Genomic DNA, 21,252 nt, shown 5'->3' on the forward strand with positions numbered 1-21,252 from the left:
TTAATCCCAAACTCCTAATTTATCCCCCATCCCCCCTTCCCCCTTTCATAACTATAAGTTTGTTTTCTATGTCTGTGAGTCTATTTCTGTTTTGTAAATAAGTTCATCTGTATCATTTTTTTAGATTCCACATATAAGTGATATGATATTTGTCTTTCTCTGATTTACTTCCCTTAGTATGATAATTTCATCTTCTTACAAGTACAGCAGTCCTATTGGATTAGGGCCCACCCTAATGACCTCATTTTAACTTAATTACCTCTTCAAAGACCCTATTTCCAAATACAGTCACATTCTGAGGTACTGAGGGTTAGGACTTCAACATATGAATTTTGGAGGGGACACAATTCATCCCATAATGGTTGGTTACCCTCCTTTGACAGCGCACAAGGAACTGAAGTCCTGCCGACACTATGTGAGCACATAAGTGATCCTTCCCCAGTTGGGCCTCCAGATGAGACCCAGTCCAGCCAACACCTTATTGCAGCCTTGCAGAGGAACCAGTTAAGCCGAGTCCAGACTCCTGACCTACAGAAACTGTGAGATAAGAAGTGTGGGTCATTTTAAGCTGCTCACTTTGTGGTGATTTGAAAAGCAGCAGTAGACAGTGAACGCATCGAGTCATATCAGCACACTTGTCCAACTTCGTTGCCTTCTGCAGACGCTCAGCACAAAAGCTTCTATTTCCATATTCTCAAGATATTCTTCTGGAAGAACTTCAAGGATCTACGTAATTCTTCAGGTTACTTTTCTGTTTAACCTGATAACTCATTCCACTGGGCTCTCAATCCTTCACTGAAGTGATGGAATTTTGTTTTTATCAAAGTGTTTTCACATGCTTCGTTAATCAGTTCATTTGCTTGTTGGGTTTTTATCTTCTTTCCAGTCATACAAGATTACTGTTCCCTCCTAAATGCAGCTGGGAAGGTGAAGGTCAGAGAGGTGATGCAATCATTGAAATAGACTCCATTCTCTGGGTACCTTTCACATCACTAATCCAGGGTGCTCTGCAGCAAACTTGTTGGAGCACAAAGATGCTCTTTGAAAAAGGGATTCAATGGAAAACTGCAGCTCCACTTAGAGATGCACATTGGGCATATTGAAGGCACTGATAAATCCAGCACGGGGAGAAACCACTTCAGTGCCTTTTGAGCAACGCTGCTCTGATGCACACGGTGACATTGCAGGGTAAGTAAAATTATCCCTACTCTCCAGATGAGAACACTGAGGCTTATTCTAGCGCCTTGCCCAAGGTCCCCCAGTTGATACAGTCAGCCTGGGAGTCAGACCCAGGCTGGGAACACCAGAGCCTGTCCCCATATGACTTCTTAAACCAAGCAAGGAATTGAATATGGCTTCAGCAGATCCTAAGGGGTTGGTTAAGGTCAAGAATTTGCTGGAACAAGGGCAGGGGCTGACTCGGGGGCCAAGTTGATGTTTTTTCTGCTGAAAATATCCCCTGGGTGAAATTCCAGCCATCTCCTTTTGCTTTTAAGAACTACAAATACATATATTTTTTAAATTTTTATTTTCTTTAAAATGAAATGGGATGAAGGAACTGGCCATCTGGGCTCTGGTGCCCACTGAACTAACATGTGCCTTTTTCCCCAGAGATCTTGCTGGGAATAGTAATACTGTTATTAATAATGGTTCACATATAGTGAGCCCTCGTATGTGCATGGGGTGTGTGCTGTGCTAAGCACTGGACAGTAGTTTCTCATTTAATCCCAACAAGAACCCTGTGAAGTTAGGACTGTTCATGCTCCATTTTGCAGATGAGGAAATTGGGGCATGTAGAGATCAAATGGCTTGGCGAATACCAGGCCAGGAACAAGAGGCAAATGGCCTTCAGACACAGTGGGAGGAAACTTCGTGAGATTGTGTAGAGAATTGCCAAGAGTATGAGAGATTGTGAACCTTGCCAATATTAACATTGACTACCGGGCCTTGGTTAAAAACAGCAGCTGTTTTTACCACGTGCCTCGCGCTGTTTGCAGGCCTTTGTCTGTATGCAGTTGTTTAGCTCTCAGGACAATCCAAGAAGGGAAGAAATGTTATCATCATCCCTATTTTCCAGGTGATGAAACTGAGGCGCAGAAACGTGGAGTGTCGTGTCCATAGCTAAGAAGCGGCGGAGCTGGGACTCCAGCGCAGAGCCCTGTGTCCTTAACCTTGCACTCCACTGCCTCTCTGGGCCTCACCTCTTTTCTTTCCCGTGTTAGCGCATTTTGCAAAGGCAGAAACTGAGCCTCTGCAAGGTGATGCAGGTTGCTCAGAACCACACAGCTGCATGGAAGCAGACTCAATACCTATCCAACCCAGAGCCAGTTTTCTAACCACCAGGCTCCCCCATCGCTTCCTGGGAGCACCTGATGCCAGGCCAGAGGTGAATGGGTTCCGCCTTCACTGTGCCACATGCGGCTTGAGCAGACAGGCCCCGATGGACCTTTCCAGGCCCATTGCCACTCTCTGCTGAGATAATGCTGACCCAAAAGATCAGAGGCAGAAGATGGCTTGGTGCTTTTCACATCTGCTGCTTGCTCAGCATTCTTGCTGAACTTAAAAAAAAAAAATCCTTGAGAATGCCAGAACCAGAGCTGTAGCTTGCTTAAAATGAAAAAAAAAAGAAAAGAAAAAACTGATAATGTCAGGAATCTTTCTTGCAAGCCAATGCAAATCAAACGAGCTTAAGCAGAAAAGGGAATGTATTGGCTCAAGTAACTAAAATTCCAGGAATAGTTTCAGCTTCAGGCATAGCTGGATCCAGGGGCTTAGATAATGTCATCAGGCCTGAGGGTCTCTCTCTCTCTCTCTCTCTCTCTCTTTCCATGTTGGCTTCACTCACAGATGCCACATGGTGGCAAAATGGCTGCCAGGAATTTTATGCTACAACCCCCAGATGGGGCTCTAACAGGAAAGAGATGCTCCCACAGCCAAGTCTCCAGGATCAGCCCTAACTGGCTATCCTCGACCAATCACAGAGGTCAGAGGAATGCAATAAGCTGATTGGCTTAGATCAGAATCCTCCTCTCTGGAGTTGGGGATGCACCATTTTTGGACTAAGAGTGGAAGGCTGGGTCTCCTGAAGACAAATAGGGCTGCTTCCAGAAGCAGGAGGAGCAGGTGCTGTGAAGACAGACACAGATGTTCACTAGGCCAAGAAGCGAATCAGACCCTGTGTGCCGGCATCTTCTGTTTGCCTACCTCACTTTCCTCCTTCCTGCCGCCGGCTCTCTGCCTGGAGGCTGACCTACACCACCCGCAGCCCGCTTCTCTCCGCCTTCTGTATGGACTTGGCCGATGCGGAGCGCCTGCAGGACTCTGGGGGAGAGCGAGGTCAAGCGCTCCCTAGGGCTGGCTGTTTGCTTCCACTCAGGGGCACCAGGCCTCTCAAGGCAGCAGATGCTACATCCTCTCTCCTGCTGGTTTCTGGAATTTTCCCTCCCCTCCTCCCTTCCAGCCCAGCTCCTCCATTTCTAATCCAGGATTTCCCCCGGGCGTGCCCACACCTTTGCAAATAGGCCCTTTAGTCAACCCTCCTGGAATTACCCTTCTGTGACTGCGCCTGCATTTCCTGAAGTCTGGCTCCCAGAAAAGATGCCGAGAGGAAATCCAGTCCGGGCTGGGACACCTGCCTTCTCCCGTGATCCTCCTGCCCCGGCCCCGCCCCCAGGCACCCCGACCCCACCTGACCTTCCCCAAATCCGGAAAGCCAGTGAGTTGGGGAAGACGAAAAAGTTCTGATGCAGGCACAACAATGTGAATGTAACTTAATGCCCCTGAAGTGCACACTTAAATATGGTGAAAAGGGTACATTTTATGTTATGTCTATTTTACCACAATTTATTTGAATGCTTGGGCGGGGGAGGCGGGGGAGAGCCAATACACACGAAGCCTCCTCCACCCAGTGGCCCATTTCTGACCCCCCTCCCCGAAGGGGGCGGTTCTGGAGACTCCTGCTCGGAGGCACTTGATGAGGGAGGCGGTCTCCTCTGAATCAATGCCGTATTGATTCTTGTTTTGTGGAGAGAACAAGGCACAGGCTGATTTCCTTCCAGTGGATCTGAACTTCAGATGCCCACAGGCCTCGGGTACGAAATGATGCAAACCATTTCCGCAGCCAACAGGGAGGCGCCGCGGCAACCCGGCCGTGGCCGTCCAGGGGGCGGGAGGGCAGGGAGAAAGGCGTTTGGCAAACCCGACCTGGGAAGGAGCGATGGTGACACGGTCCCATCAGAAGCCCAATTCCCCTTCCCGGCGCAGGAACTGAGTCACCCTGCCCGCGCCCCCTCCCCCGCCCCAGCAGCTGCTCTTCCTCCTGTGGGCCGGGAATGCCCTGGTTCTGAGGACAGACGCCCACGGTCAGCAAATGAAGGATGATCCCTTCCGCTGGGAGAAATGAGGACCCAGACCACACGGCAGCCCGGGTTCTGGATGCTGGTGATAAAGAAGTGAGTCCAGAGACCAGCGGCTGCCTTCACCCAGCTGGCATTCCAGAGCACCTCGGAAATATAAGTGAGCCACATGCAGAATTAAAAACTCCCTGTAGCCATGTTAAGAAAAAAAAAAAAGGCAACAGAAACAGATGAAATTGTATAGCACAGGGAACTCTACTCAATATTCTGTGATAACCTATGAGAAAAGAATCTTAAAAAGAATGAATATATGAGACTTCCCTGGTGGTGCAGTGGTTAAGAATCCGCCTGCCAATCCAGGGGACACGGGTTCGAGCCCTGGTCCGGGAAGATCCCACGTGCCGCGGAGCAACTAAGCCCATGCGCCACAACTACTGAGCCTGTGCTCTAGAGTCCACGAGCCACAACTACTGAGCCCACATGCCACAACTACTGAAGCCCGTGCTCCTAGAGCCCGTGCTCCACAACAAGAGAAGCCACAACTATAAGAAGCCCGCGCACCGCCGCAAAGAGTAGCTCCGGCTCTCCGTAACTAGAGAAAGCCCGCGGGCAGCAAGGAAGACCCAGTGCAGCCAAAAATAAATAAATAAATTTATTTTTTAAAAAAAGGAATGAATATATGTATAACTGAATCACTTTGCTGTTCACCTGAAATAACCCAACATTGTAAATCAACTATACTCCAATAAAATTAAATTATAAAAATTATTTAAAAAAAAGAAACAGATGAAATTAAGTTTAATGTTTTATTTAACCTAATCAATCCAAAATATTATTATTTCAGCATCCAATCCACATGAAAAACTATCAGTGAGATATTTACATTCCTTTTTTTCATATGAACACTTTGGAATCCACTGTATATTCTACATTTGCAGCCCATCCCAATGTGGATGGTCACTTCTCATCGGAAATACTTGATCTGTAGTTCAACTTCATAAAATGGACAGTCAGGAAGGTAGATGGACCTGCCTGAGTTGTTCTGCAGAGACTGAAGTCTTCCAAGCACTGCATATCCAAAAATCCTTTTGTTTTAATATTTGTGTCCACATTTGTCGAAACCAGCTGGGTTTTTCATTTTAAATTTAAATTGATTAAAATTAAGTAGAATTTAAAAGTGTTTTGCAGTCTCACCAACCACATTTCAGGTGCTCCATAGCCACATGCAGCTATTGTTTTGGGGCAAGGCAGGAGAGAGACGATTAAAATATATATAAATAGAATCATTTCGTGTACATGGAATCACACAGTAGGTCCTCCTTTTGTATCTAACTTTTTTCATTTAGCATAATTATTTTGAGAGTCATCCACGTTGCTCCTTTGTGTGTTTATATACCTATAATTTTAACCAAATGGAGGTTAGTGCTAACAAAGAAATAAAGCACAAAAGGCAAGGCCGAAGAGGGGTCTGGAGTTCTTTTAGACAGAGAAGAGATCTGGGCAGGCCTCTCCGTGGAGGTGACATTTGGGCAAAGACTAGAAGGCAGTAAGGGTCTGAGCCATGTTTGGATCTAGGGGAATAGGGACTAGGCAGTGCAAAGGTCCTGAGGTAGGAGTATGCCTGGTGGGTCCAGGAAGCAGGGCAGAGGTGGGGAGGGCTGGAGTGGATGGAGGAGGGGGAGAAAATGAAATCAGAGGAGTCTCAGGGCCAGATCTTGTGGATCTTGTGGGACTTTGTAAGGACTTGGGCTCCCAATCTGAGAGTATTGGTCTCCTCACTGGTCTCCACTGTCCCTTCCCCAGTCCATTCTCAGCCCAGTTTGCCCTCTTCTTGTCTGGTTTCTTTCATCCTGCATAGTTATGCAGAGACTCATCCATATTGTTATGTATATCAATAGTTCATTTCTTATTCTTGCTGAAGAGCAATCCATTGTGTGGATAAACCACCGAATGTTTATCCATTCACCTATTGATGGACCATTGTTCTATTTCCAGTTTTTGGTTATCCCAAAAAAAGCAACTCTGAACATTCACGTACAAGTCTCCTTGTGAACATACGCTTTCATTTCTCTTAGGTTAAGTACCTAGAAGTGGGATTGCTTGGTCCTATGGCAGGTATATGTTTAACCTGTTAAGAAACTCCCAAACTGTTTTCCAAAGCAGTTGCACCATTTTACATTCCTTCCAGCTGTGGATGAGAGTTCCCATACCTCCACGTCCTCATCAACCCTTGATACTGTCCGTCTTTTTAAGTTTAGTCATTCTAGTTGCTGTGCAGTGGTATCTCATCATGATTTTGGACTATGAGATCTTTCAGGTCCAGAACATTCACTCATGCATTCAACAAATATTTTCTGAGCACTCAGAAAGCCCCAGGCACTGCGCTATGCACAGCTATGAGTGAAAGCAAGCACAGTCTCGTGGCATGCTCGGTTTTGTGTATGAGACTGACATTTACCAATTGTTGAACAACAGGAGCTTTAAAATCACGTGATGCTAGGAGAGTGTGAAGCAGGAAAGCATGATCTGCTCTTGGGGGGAGGGAATTGGGGCAGGCTCCTCTGAGGAAATGGCATAGGAGTTGAGCTCTGCATAACGAGGAAGAACTACCTAGTTGAGGGAGGAGGAGGCAGGGAAGAGAAGACCACATACAAAGGCCATGAATGAACTGGGATGCTTTTGGCTGCAAGTAACAGCTATGAAGAAATTTAATTATCTCATATAATAAATAAGAAGCCTGGAGAGCATCAGTTTCAGGATGATTTTGGCTCCACAGTCAAGGGACTTCCCTGGTGGTCCAGCGGTTAAGACTCCATGCTCCCAATGCAGGGGGCCCGGGTTCGATCCCTGGTCGGGGAACTAGATCGCACATGCTGCAACTAAAAGATCCCACGTGCCACAACTAAGACCCAGCACAACTAAATAAATATTAAAAAAAAAAAAAAAAAAAGAACCTAGGAGCTTACCGACTTTCTGCCCTACCAAACTCAATGGGTCAGCCACGTTTAGCCTCATAGTCATAAAAAGGTTGCTGTGTCTCCAGGCAACACTCCCTCACACAACAGTGAACCGAGCAGGAAAGGAGGGTGTGGTAACAAGAAGAGCTTTCTTCTCATGTGCTTCTCTCTAATTAAGGGGGGAAGTCTGTCCCCAGGAGAGTTCCCCTAACATCTCATTGGTTAGACCTGATTCTCATGCCCACCTCAGATCAACAAGAAATAGGATTTCCTTGGAGCTATCTGATTAATCTCCTGGGAGAGGGCAGCTCATCCGCCAGATAAAATCCAGGCTCTGCTGGAAAAGAAAAACAGGGACGAGTTGCTGGCACCGGGGCCTGCCTGGCTCATGGATTACTGTTTAACTGAATTGGCTGCCATCTTAGGAATGTTTAGGTTACTGGCCTGAGAGAATTCACCTAAGGCAACATGGCAAAAAGTGAGGGACAGTCCGGGTGGCCTCATTTCATACACCAAGACTTGATTCTCCCAAGAGGGCCCGGCGGGGGGCACAGCCGGAAGCAAGGGGTGAGTTACATGAGCCCACCCCGAGGCTTTCTGAGTCAGGGTCCAGGGCCCCCCTCTCCATGCGCCACTGAAACATCTGGAGTGGAGCTGGGGGCTGGGCTGGGTGGCAGCTCAAATCCTCCTTGGCACCGACCCCAGCCCAGCCAGCCACTGGCACTCAGCCAGTCCCCTCTCTTTCTCTCTTGCAAAGCTCTTTGTTTTTTCACTTCCCTGTGGGAAACATCTCAGCGATTCCAGAATGCAGCTCTGAAGAGGAAGGTCAACCTGCAACGGGACTCATCGAATGTCGGCCCTAACCCCATCCCACCCCCTCCCAGGTGAGGGGAGCCCAGCTGAGTTTGTGTGCAAGAGTCTGTCCACATCTGCGATTATGTGTTCTCAGGGGGAGTGGGTGAAGCGTGTGTGAGTGGGTCTGTGTTTGCAGGGGGCATGGGAGGCACCTGACAGGTGTGTGCTGCTATTTTCATTCATTCAGCCAAGAATGACAAACAACCAACTTCGTGCCTGATGCTTCTGAGTTTCCAAGAAAATAGCAGGAACAAGATTACCCCCAGCCAGCAGGCTTACATTCTCCTGGGGAAAGAGATACAATAAATTAGAAAAAAAAAAAAAAAACAGGGTCATTTTAGATAACACTTCTCCATGCTGGGATGCAAGGAGAACCTGATGAGGCCTTAGATTCTTCTGTCTAAGAGGCCAGAGCAGGCCTCTCTGCGCAGTTGACATCTGAGCCAAAAACTAGGTAAGAAGGAGCCAGCTGTGCTAAGACCTTGGGGAGGCTGGTTCCAGGTAGAAAGTACATTGAACACAAAAGCCCTGAAGTGGGAAAGTAACCAAGGAAAAGAAAGGAAAGTGTGGGAGTGTGGGGGCCAGCGTGTGTGCCGCCGAGGCTGTGTGTGAATATGATTGGAGGGCCTGGATATTAAGTCAAATCAGACCAGGAGGACTCTGTGGTCTTTGTTAGAGAAGATTTACTCTTTCTGGAAACCCTGGAGGCAGCTGGAGCAGTTAAGAAGCTGTCTTTGACTCTAGGGCCTGGGGGGCCGTGGGTGGTGTGTTCCTGGCTGAAGATTTCCTTTTCCAGCCTCACTTGAAGACATAGGTGGTCAGTGAGTGGCGAGCAGTTGTTAGGACAGACTTCTTGGAAACCGTTCTTTTTTTTTTTTTTTTTTGTCAGATTTATTGAGGCATAATTTATACACAGCGTTCAGTAGCATTCCAGCAGTTTCCAGGAATTTTGTGCAGAGGTTAAACTGTTGGCATCTTGAAATCGGCAGTGCTGGGAGTATTTACACCACGGAAATGGGCAAGCTCTACACATCAGGACTTCCGGCTACCTGCTCCTACTCCCCCCAACCCAAAAAAAAACTGACTGAAAAGATGCAACTGATACACATTTTAGCCTTTTCATGAACAGTTCAGTGAATGTTGGCAAATGCATAGAGTTTGTGTATCCATCACGATCAAAATACAGAACCTGTATCATCACCCCACAAATTTTCTTGTTCCTTTGTAGTCAAGCCTTCCCCCACCCTAGTCCCTACCAACCACTGATCTGCCTGCTGTTCTTCTAGCGTCGTCTTTTCCAGAATGTCATGTAAATGAAATCACACATCTTCTTTCATTTAGCAAAATGAATTTGAGATGTACCCATGTTGTTGAATGAATCAGTGGCTCATTCTTATTTCATTGTATGGGTACATTACAGTTTATTTATCCATTCACCTATTGAATCTGCCCTTGCCCCTTTCCCCTCCTTCCCACCTACATGTGGACATGATGACTGGAGCTACAGCAGCCATATTGTCACCATGAGATAAACAGAGGCCACAATAAGAATGGTGGTGTAAAATGGAAGGAAAAACCTGAAGACAGCAGCCCTCAACTGTCTACCTGCCTCCAGACTTCTTATAGTAAAAGAAAAAGCTCTTTTACCTAATCAGCTCTTAAATGGATTTTCTATTACTCACAGCCAAATCGAATCCTAACTCAAACACTAAGCAAAGTCTAAACTTCTTTCCTCTCTCTCACCTTGTGGATTTCTCCAGGAGAAGGAAGGGATGTTGGAGGGCTATACACTTTAGATAGGGAGGGAAGACCATTATATGAGACAGATTCATGGGTCAGAGTACAAAGGGCCCTCCAAGCCAAGTGGCCATTCCTTCTCACTCCTTCCAAACTAAGATTCTCCCAGAATTCAAAGAGTATATTAGTTTCCAGCGCTGGGTAACAAATCACCACAAATTTATCAGCTGACAACACAGATTTATTATCTCACAGTTTCTGTGGGGCAGGAATGCAGGCCCAGGCTAGCTTGGTCCTCCACTCAGGGTCTCACCAGGCTGGAATCCAGGTGTCAGTGGGGTTACCATCCCATCTGAGGCTCTGGTTTCTCTTGCAAACCCCCTTCAGTTGTTGGCAGAATTCACTAGAACTGAGAGCCCCACTTTCTTGCTGGTGGTCAGCTGGGGCTGGCTCTTGGCTCTCAGAGACCAATTAAGCTGCGCCCAGCATGCAGCTTAATTCCTCAAAGCCAGAGGGGTGGGGCGGTGGGGGGGAGGGGGGGTGGTCTCTTTCCCATCTGCTAATACAAAGTTCTGTATAACGTAACCATGGGAGTGACTATACATTTATTTATTTATTTATTTATTTATTTATTTATTTATTTATTTTGAACCTTTAACATAAGCTAATCAAGGGAACATCCATCCCATCATACACACACCCCAGCAGTGGGGATTGCACAAGGCATGCACACCAGAGGAGGGAAGGTCTTGGGGCTATTTTAGGATTCTGCCTACCACAGAGGACAAAGCTTTTGGTGGAGGCCTGGCCTGATACAGATGCCAAACCCCAAGTCCCAGGAGGGCACAGAGACACCCCCCCCAGGGTGGTGTCCACAGTCTCACTGGGAATCCTCCACTGGCCAATCTTGAGCAACAAATTGCTGACTCCTCACCCTGCGTGACCCAGACACTCTTGAGTAATCCAGGAGAAGTGAAGGAAAGCAGGGACAAGCCTGGAGAAAGCCAGACTCAAGGCGGAGCCTCAGGACTTCCCTGGTGGCGCAGTGGATAAGAATCCGCCTGCCAATGCAGGGGACACGGGTTTGAGCCCTGGTCCAGGAAGATCTCACATGCCACGGAGCAACTAAGCCCATGCGCCACAACTACTGAGCCTGCGCTCTAGAGCCCACGAGCCACAACTACTGAGCCCGCGTGCCGCAACTACTGAAGCCCGCACGCCTAGAGCCCGTGCTCTGCAACAAGAGAAGCCACTGCAATAAGAAGCCCGTGCACCACAAGGAAGAGTAGCCCCCGCTCACCGCAACTAGAGAAAGCCCGTGCACAGCAACAAAGACCCAGTGCAGCCAAAAATAAAATAAATTAAAAATAAATTGGGCTTCCCTGGTGGCGCAGTGGTTGAGAATCTGCCTGCCAATGCAGGGGACATGGATTCGAGCCCTGGTCTGGGAAGATCCCACGTGCCGCGGAGCAACTAGGCCTGTGAGCCACAACTACTGAGCCTGCGCGTCTGGAGCCTGTGCTCCGCAACAAGAGAGGCCGCGACAGTGAGAGGCCCGCGCACCGCGATGAAGAGTGGCCCCCGCTCGCCGCAACTAGAGAAAGCCCTCGCACAGAAACGAAGACCCAACACAGCCAAAAATAAATAAATTTTTTAAATTAATTAATTAATTAATTAATTAAAAAAAAAAAAAGACGGAGCCTCAAGAGGGGTAGAGGAGGCACCACCCAGGGAACCAGAGGACAAAGGACCAGAGAAATGTAAAGTTAAGAGGTTGAATTAGATTCGGTTGCATGTAATAGAAAATCCATTTACTGAGCAGGGCGGGGATCCACAGGGAATTCCTAGTGGCTGCAGTCTGTAAATACAAAACAAAGCCAGCTGCCCACATAAGGTTACCTCCATTTTACAGGTTAAGAAACTGACACTCAGAGAGGTCAAGTGACTTGCCCAGGGTCACACAGCTAGTAAGTGGCAGCACTAGGATTTGAACACATTTGATTTGGCTGATTTTTTTAATCAGCTGTTAAGTCCTAATTAGTAGATCGTGCAACCCTTGACACCCACTCTGAGTCAAACCAGGGGGTGAGTTGGCCCTCAATGAGCCCGTCCCTTCTCAACAAATGGGCCGAAGTCCCAGCCTTCCTCTGACAGGAACCCCTGACAAACAAAGATGGCTGGCGCCCACGCCAGCAAGAGAAGCATGCAGATGGGGTCAGGAGCCACTAGACCACAAAAGGAAGGACCCACATTTCTTTCTCCCATGCCACCAACAGACCACGGAAGATTTGCCGAGAAGTTCAATCTCCTTTGAAGTCTGAGTCACCAGATGAAGATTCTATTTTAAGGCCGCGATAAAGCAAAACCACTGAAACCGCTGAAGCTCGAGCACGCACACCACCCAGGACCCTGGGGTTGGTTTGACAGTAACTGAGGATGGGTCAGAGCTGGCCTGTTACTCAAGAATGATCCCAGCCTGGGCTTCCCTGGTGGCGCAGTGGTTGAGAATCTGCCTGCCAATGCAGGGGACACGGGTTCGAGCCCTGGTCTGGGAAGATCCCACATGCCGCGGAGCAACTAAGCCCGTGAGCCACAATTACTGAGCCTGCGCGTCTGGAGCCTGTGCTCCGCAACAAGAGAGGCCGCGACAGTGAGAGGCCCGCGCACCGCGATGAAGAGTGGCCCCCGCTTGCCGCAACTGGAGAAAGCCCTCGCACAGAAACGAAGACCCAACACAGCCATAAATAAATAAATAAATAAATAAATAAATAAATTTAAAAAAAAAAAAAAAAAAAAGCTTTAAAAAAAATAAAAGAATGATCCCAGCCTGAGGAAGTCACAAGGCTGTGGCCATCAGCCTCCTTTTACAGGTGAGAAAACAGGGGACAAGAGAGGTTGCACCACCTACCCGAGGTCACACAGCTCATGAGACAGAAAATAAGGAATAAAACCCAAGTTTCCCAATGCCCCCCCAACACTCTTTCCTCTTACCTTAGAACCAGGTGAGAATTCTCCCTCCTCTGTTGTAGAGAATGGTTGCTATTTTTAGCTACACTCCCCTCTCTAATGGGAGCAGAACCCTGGATTTCCTTCACGTGCCAAGTCTCTCAGTACAGGATGGTCCTGTGAGGCTCCACCCCCTCAAGGGGCAGAGCTTTGACCCACACCTGGCCAATCAGAGCATTGTTAGCCAGGTGATTGGCTCAGAGATGGGCATGTGACCTAAGCTGGTCCAATCAGAGTAATGACTAGGACTTGTTTAGGAGTTACAGGGGAGTAAGTGTTCCATCTTTTCCATTAGACTTGAACCAAGGCAGACGTGAGTTAAAACAACACAGATTTACTACTGTAGAGCACAGGGAACTCTACTCAATATTCTGTAATAATCTATATGGGGAAAGAATCTGAAAAAGAATGGATATATGGAGATGTATAACTGAATCACTTTGCTGTACACCTGAAACTAACACAACATTGTAAATCAACTATACTCCAATATAAAATAAAAATTATATTAAAAAATAAAGTTGCAAAAACCTAAAAAACCACACAGATTTATTATCTTATGGTTCTGGAGCTCAGAAGTCTGAAATGAGCCTCACTGGACTAAAATCAAGATGTCAGCAGGGCTGTGTTCTTTCTGGCCATGCTAGGAGAGAAGCCATGCCTTGCCTTTCCCAGCCCCTTCTAGGGGCTGCCCACATTCCGTGCCTCGTGACCCCTTCCAGCAATGGCATCTCTCTGATGTCTACTTCCGTAGAGTCACACCTCCTCTCTCTGACTGATTCTCCTTCCTCTCTTTCACTGATAAGGACCCTTATGATCATGTTACCCATATGATAATCCAGGATAATCTGCCCATCTCAAGATCCTAAACTGAATCACGTCTGCAAAGTTCCTTTTAGCATGTAAGGTAACATAGTCACAGGTTCCCTAGGATGAGGACATGGACATCTTTGGAGGGGTCCATTATTCAGCCTACCACAGAAATCAAAGCCATGAGTTCTGAGCTGGAGAGAAAGTAAATCCTGGTAAATGTTTTGAGCCCCTGAGTCAAGCTGTACCTGAACCTTTCAGTTACATGATGACTATCGCATCCCTTTTTTGCCTAACCAAGTTTGAGGTTCTTGCTTTGTTTTATCACTTGCAAACAGAGCCTGACTAATCCAATCCTGAACCCATGAGAATGTCACAATGAGTTAATTACCGGCTTGAGAGTCTCTCTCACATGAGGCCGAAGTTCTCTGAGAGCAGGGACAATACCTTATTTAACTTTGCACCTTCGGACCACGCACAGTCCTGGCGTATAGGAGTTACTGAACAAGAGTTTGCTGATTGAATAACAATTTGCTGATTGAACAACCGTATAAACACCCTCCCATGTGCCCTCCCTCAGCGCCATCGCTAGAACAAGAGGGCAGAGAGAAGAATTTTCAGCAGAATTTTCCAGGGGTGAATTGCAGGCCAGTGATTTCCTCTCTGGAAGTGGCAGCTTACTCAGAGAGGCCCTGAGAGTGACCCAGACAGAAGAATCAGAGAAGACCTGACCTTCGTGGGCAGCCAGCAGCCCTGCCATCCTGAGCCAGCACTTCCAAATTAATCCAGGAATGGCAGCTGCAGTCCTCCACCGACAAATCTATCTGAGTCATTTCTGGTCAGGAAGCGCCTTGCTCTTAAATGAGAATCACAGCAGGTCCCTTTGTGCACCCGGAAAAGACAAACTCCTCATGTTCTGCGGCTGCAGGGCCAGCCGGCCAAGGCCTGGTGAGGAGGGTTTTCATGGAGCAAGGAGAGGAAATGAGAGAAGAAAAATCTCCCTGGAAAACCTACCTGTCTCTGTCCTCAGAACTGAGCTATCATTTTAATCAACAAAGTCCCTGCAATTTTTGTTCCCACACATGTCTGAGAAATGAGGTCTGAGGGAGTGTGCCTTCTCTCTTTCCTGCATCCCACCCCAAACACACCTGCCTGTCCCTTTGCCATCCCACACTAGAGGGTCTCATGTCTCCTCTGTGAACTCCGAAGGGCAGGGCTCAGCCTTTGCCACATCTTGCACTCAGCTCATAGTGCATTTAGGTGTAGCAACAATGCAAGCCTTTGCACATGCTGTTCCTTCTACCTGGAACACTGTTCCCCACACTGGCTATAACTTTGACTGGCTACTGTCTCCCGCTGATGCTCAAAGAATAAGTAGATATGTCACTTTTGTTTATTTAATCAACTGAGATTGACACAAAGAATTAATGACATATATATATGGCACTTAGGATGTACCAGACTCTGTTCCATCTATTATAGATACACATAACGTACTTAATCTTCACCAAAAGTCTAAGAGATGAGAAAACTGGCACAACTGGTGAGTGGCAGACAGACAGAGCTGTCCCCAGGGCTGGTTGTTTAACCCCTGAGCTGTACCAAGCTGGGGACTTGTGATCCTCGGGGCAGAATCCCTGGACCCCGGCATTTTAGTCAAGTCCTCTGCTGTGTCCGCCACAAGCCCCCAACAGACCCTGTGCTCCATGAGGACGGGAACTGCCTCATTCACCTCTGAACCCCCAGCACCATCATTGAATGGATGTGTAAAAACATAAATAATTGAGGATGCAGTCAAGCCACGTGACCTTGGGCACTTAACCTTTTTGTGCCTCAGTTTCTCCTTTGTGAAATGGGGATGATCAGAGCACCCACCTTGACAAGGGTGGACTTGAGTCCCTCCTCCTACAGGACTCAGGGGGCTCTCAAAAGTGATTCAAACAAGAGATGGGGAAGTGGTCTCAAAACACATCTTGAAGTTTGTGACTGAGGTCACACTGCCCCATAGAGGCCCGAAGGGGTGATGTTATAAATATTAACAGGCTTGCCGGCCTGGGCACCCACCATCAGAACGAAACCGGCCATAAACTTCACCCAGGACAGTGGACTGGCATGGATCCAGGTAACTGGGCCCCCCGGGCACCTGCCAGGGGATGCAGCTCTGCCAGGTGGGTGCTCCAACCAGCCCGCACCTGCATTGCGACAAGCCAGGGGGATCTTAGAGGAGCAGGAACGGTGCCCAGGATGAGTGAGTCACTGGGGCCCTCTGCGGATTCCAGGGGCAGCAGCCAAGCCTGGGAAAAACCGGGGGTGGGGGGCACCCTCCACTCTCCACCCAGGTTGTCCTCCCCACACCCAGGGGAGACTCTGAGGCCTGCCTGGTCCTGATACCCGCCGGGCAGGGCTTCTCCCCTGGCTCAGGCAAGTGGCTAGAGGGGTCCCACGGATGGTTCGGGACTTCAGAAGTCCAGGCTGCTGAAATTCACCAAGCCAGGAGTCCCCCAGAGAGCTGGGCTCAGAGAGAGCCTCTGAACCCACGTGTCTCTCTGATTCTGCTTAACAAGTGTAAGATCGCAGGATGACTCCTGGCAGCTCCCTAATCCTAAAGAAGCCAAATCTGGATCTTGACAAATTATAGCCAGGGGTTCTCAAGCAAGCCAGCATGTGTGGGCATCCTCTGGCAGAGGAGTGACCTATCTTTGGGGACAGGAATCACAATTGCAAGCTGGCCCCAGTGGGCAGCCGACTTCCACTTACACATCCCCAGGGACGGGGAGCTCACTCCCTTCTGAGTTCCTGATTCAGGACCATGAATTGAGTTCGCCTCCGCAGAGAGGACTCCAGCAGCCACCCGCTCGCCCATCTCTGCTCACACAGCTGCAAGTGCATCTCTGTACTTTGTCAAGTTCACCGCTCATCCTCCCCCAGCCCCACAGCCATTGAAATCAGTCCCAAATTGCCAGGAGCCCCAGACCCTGGGCCTCCTAGGGCTTTCCTTCTTCATGGAGCTTATATTCTAGAATGAGGAGGCTGACACCCCCAAACAATCAAAGAAAGAAATCTATAGTTACAAACTGTGATAAGTTCCAAAGAAAGAAATGGCAGGCAAAGGAGACAGCGGTTACTTGTAAATATGAGTTTTGACACCAAAATATTAGAACTTCCAGGATATTTCCTGGGTTTGGGGGAATGAGGATTGTTGTCCCAAAAAAAGAAAGAAAGGAAAAAAGGAAGGAAGGAGGGAAGGAGAGAGGGAGGGAGGGAAAAGAAAAAAAATAAGGAAAGGGGAAAGAAGAGATGTTCGGTCCCCATAACTATAATCTAATCCAGGAGTCAGCAAACTATAGCCGTGAGCCAAACCCAGCCTGTTTCTGTGCTGCCTGAGAACTAAGAATGATTTTTTTTTTTTTTTACATTTTTAAAGGGTCGTAAAAAAAAAATCAGCCAAACAAAAAAACAAAGAAGAACATGCAACAGACCTTAGGGCACACAAAGCCTAAAACATTTACTATTTGGTCCTTTTCAGAAAAAGTCTGCTGCCTCTGAATCCCACCAGTTTAAGCTCCCGAACAACTTTCCCAGCCTGGACGAGCTGGGAAATGCAGAACGAAGGGACAGACCAGACAGCAGAGAATTTTCCATTTCTGCCCACGAGGCCAAGCATGATCCATCATAAACCTTTCAAAGCCAAGGCCCAGAAGGTTAAGTGATTTCTGCTCCAGCTCAGTGAGGCGAGGTCAGGGACCGCGGGAAAATGGATGTCCTCACACACCAAAGAAAAAGGAGTGGTCATGTGGCCTCTCTCATTATCCATTTCTCATCAGCTTTTTAGAAAGCAAGGGAATTAATTTTACCTGTTCCGCTCATGGCGAGGTAGCATTTCTGTTTTATGACATGAAGGAAGAGAAAAGACCTAGTTATGAGTCAGGGTTCTTGGTTCCAAGTGATAAAATCCCAGTTCAAAAGGACTGAAGCAACAAAGAGAATTTATTGGACCATGTTACTGAAAAGTCCAGGAGGTGCACAAGCTTCAGGCATAGCTGGATCTAGGGACACCATCAGTATGCATCCTCTCCTTTTGTTCTGGGTTAGTTTCATTCTCAGGGAGGCTCTGCCCTCATGGGGCAAGACGGCACCACCACATCCCTTCCACTTGCCAGCCCCAGTCTAAAGAGGTTCTCTCCTTAATGTTCCAAAACTGAATCTCATTGAACGCTGTCTGGATCATGTGACCCCTCCCAACCAATGACTGTGGTCAGGGGATGGAATGAGCTGATTGGCCAGGTTTGCTCATGTGCTCCTCCAGGAGTGTGGTGGGAGGGGTCCGCCCCACCTTGAACCACAGCCGCGGAGAGGACAGAAGGGAATCGTTTCCCCAAACAAGTTCAGGGGGCCGTTATCAGAAGGAGGAACAGGTGCTGAGCCGTCAAAAGCATCATCTGTTCCCTACAGAAGCCAACTGATATTTCTGCTATCTTTCTTTTCTTTGTTTTTGGCCACGCCGCGTGGCTTGTGGGATCTTAGCTCCCCGACCAGGGATCAAACCCAGGAGCCCTGCAGTGGAAGCACCGAGTCTTAACCACTGGACCACCAGGGAAATCCCCCAACTCATATTTCCCAGGCACCTTTGCTAAGTTTCACTACCACCCATTTTATAGTTGAGTAAACTGAGGTCCTGGAGGTAAAGACAGTCTCTCAAGGTGACAAACTTAGTTCATGAGGGAGGCAGGCTTCTAATCATCTGAGTTTGACTCATACTCCTGCTGCCAACACTGACCGTCATGCGTCGCCAGTCCTGTCCTCAAAGAGCCTAAGAACCCTGCACACAGTGTGCAATAAACGCACATCACATCGAATCGTCATTGCGTGACTGCCCCCCACTGGACCATAAGATGCCTGAGGGTAGAGCCCATGTCTGTCTTGTTCACCGCAGCATTCCCACCACCTGTACACAGTAGGTGCTCCAAAGGCACTTGGCAAATCAGTGCACATGGCCTTAGCATTTAGCACCTAGTAGGTGTTGCACAAATCGTTGGTGAATAAATGAATGAATCTCAATGGAAGTCAAGCCGCCTGGCTGTTCAAACCTTTCCAGATCATTAACAAGATAGATGGAGATAGGGAGATGGAGGAGGGGGGAGGGATGAATGAATGAATGAATGAAGAACAGAAGCCTTTTCTAGAGTCTGAAGCACTCAGAGCGGAATCCATAGATCTTGTCCTAGACAGTAAGAGTGCCAAGGTTACTTGGAGAGCAAACCCCAGTTTTGGAAAGGGACACGGGGTCTTTGTGAGCCAGGAGCGGGTGGGTGGAGCTGGAGCTGGCAGGAGGAAGTCAGGTCAGCCAGAGCCCAGCCAACCGGCTGTGCCAGGGACACGGCGCCCCGCCCCACTGCCCCTGACCTTGCTTCATCCCACAATAGAGCATCCATTGTAAGTGGGTAATTGGGTTCCGGCGCATCCCCTCCCCCGGCTGGGGGTGGAAGCGAAGGGAAACACAATCTGTTTTCTATTTGTCACAGCTGCCAAGATGCCACTCCCTCCTCTGTCCCCCACCCCCGCCCCCTGAGCGACAGCTGCGGTGACATTCCTTGGCCGGGGCTGAGCATGGATTAGAGCTGCCGCCCGGGCTGGCTAACCCGGGAGAAACATGACAAAAACCTAAAACAGCCTAACAGGCTTCCCGGGCTTTGTTCGTATCCTTACCTACGGGGAGCCTAAAATATTGTCCTAATTGGACAGAGGAGGGGTTCACGTCCTGGCTCCTTCTCTTTGTAGCTGTGTGACCTTGAGCCAGTCACCTAACTTCTCTGTGCCACAGTGTCCTCAATTGTAAAATGGGGATGATGATAATCTTAGGAAAGGCTGTAGGTTGTCTTTTTTTTTTTTTTTTGTCTGTCTACAGGAAATCCTCTTTCTCTTTTTTTAAAATTTTTATTGGAGTCTAGTTGATTTACAATGCTGTGTTAGTTTCTGCTGTACAGCAAAATGAGTCAGTTATACATACACATATATTCACTCTTTTTTAGATTCTATTCCCATATAGGTCATTACAGAATACTGAGTAGAGCTCCCTGTGCTATACAGTTAAGTCCTTATTAGTTACCTATTTTATATATAGTAGTGCGTACATGTCAATCCCAGTCTCCCAATTTATCCCTCCCCCACCCAGCCCCCCAGAGGTTGTCTTGAATGTGTTCATCCAGGCAGGGTGCTGGGCATGTAGTGTTTGGTAACAGCTGGTGATCACTGGATTTACTGTTTAGGGAGTTGGCGCTTCCCTGTTTCAATTTAGTTTGCAGACTTGAAGGTCTTTGCCTCAGACCACTTTGAGGTGGGGGAGTAAAGGGCAAATGCTCAGAGAGGGTCCTCTGTGTGAGCCCCGGGGTTGCCGTCTTGCTCTGAGCACTCACATCCAGAGGACCTACTGGGTGTCTGGTGTGTGCCCATCTTAGGCCAATGGGAGAAAAGCACGGGGGTAAGAGAAGGGACATAAAAAGAACTGCAAGTTTGGGCTCTGCTCTAACCAACTGAGTTGGGTTTGAAGACAAACAGGCTCTGCGGATGCATCCCCAGGCCCCCAAGTTCTGTAGGAGTTGAGGGAATGTAGCAGGCATGGAGGGCTTCCTGGAGGAGGTGAGCAAGGTTCGAATCCTGCCTCTGCTGGGGATCTTAGGCAATATCTTCACCTCTCTGGGCCTTGTCATTTTTTGGGGACTTCAAGAAAAACAGTCCAAGTCAGCCAAGCCTTTAACACACAGGATTAGGGCCATTTATGAGGAAACGAAGACATCTTGAACTTGGCTTTCACTGGAGGAAATCCCAGCAAGACCTTGGTCTGGATGTTCAGAGTGACCCTGCCCCAGCCCCTGAAGGTCCAGCCACAGACAGACCTGCACTGAGGTCTGGCTCCATTCCCAAGCCACTGAACACCTCAGGCAAATCACTTAATCTCTGAGACTCAGTTTCCTCATCTGTAAAATGGGACACCATGCCCACCAACGTGACTGGGAGGGCTTAAGCTAATATAGACTTGGCACACAGTAACTGCTCAATAAATCACAGCCAATACTCCTAATTTCTAGGGCCAAGGGATGTCTGAAAAAAGGGGGGAGGGATAACCAACAGGCAGCAGAAGCCAGGACTTATTTGTGGGACTCATCAAGACCCCCTCCTCCCCTTTTGATGAATAAACTTGGATGTAGCAGTAACAGCCAGCATTAGTTCTTAATGACATCAGGTGCACAAAACTGGGTGAATCATAATCTCCTGACTCACTCCCATTGTTGGTGGGTACCTGGCCTGTTTTTATTGTATAGGTTTGTCTATTTCTTTATTACTTTCTGTACCATTTAACTTATTATTCCATAATATAGTGGACACTCACGTGAATCACTCCCCTATGCAAGAACAAGGCTATGACTCCTACAGGTACCCATGTGTTCCCTCACCTCTCCCCAGGAGTGAGCACCATTCCTTGATTTAATAAGCATTTATTTTGTCCTCACTCCAGGCCAGGCACACAATCCTGA

Source organism: Balaenoptera acutorostrata, chromosome 13, assembly GCF_949987535.1.
Source record: "Balaenoptera acutorostrata chromosome 13, mBalAcu1.1, whole genome shotgun sequence".
Lineage (NCBI taxonomy): Eukaryota > Metazoa > Chordata > Mammalia > Artiodactyla > Balaenopteridae > Balaenoptera > Balaenoptera acutorostrata.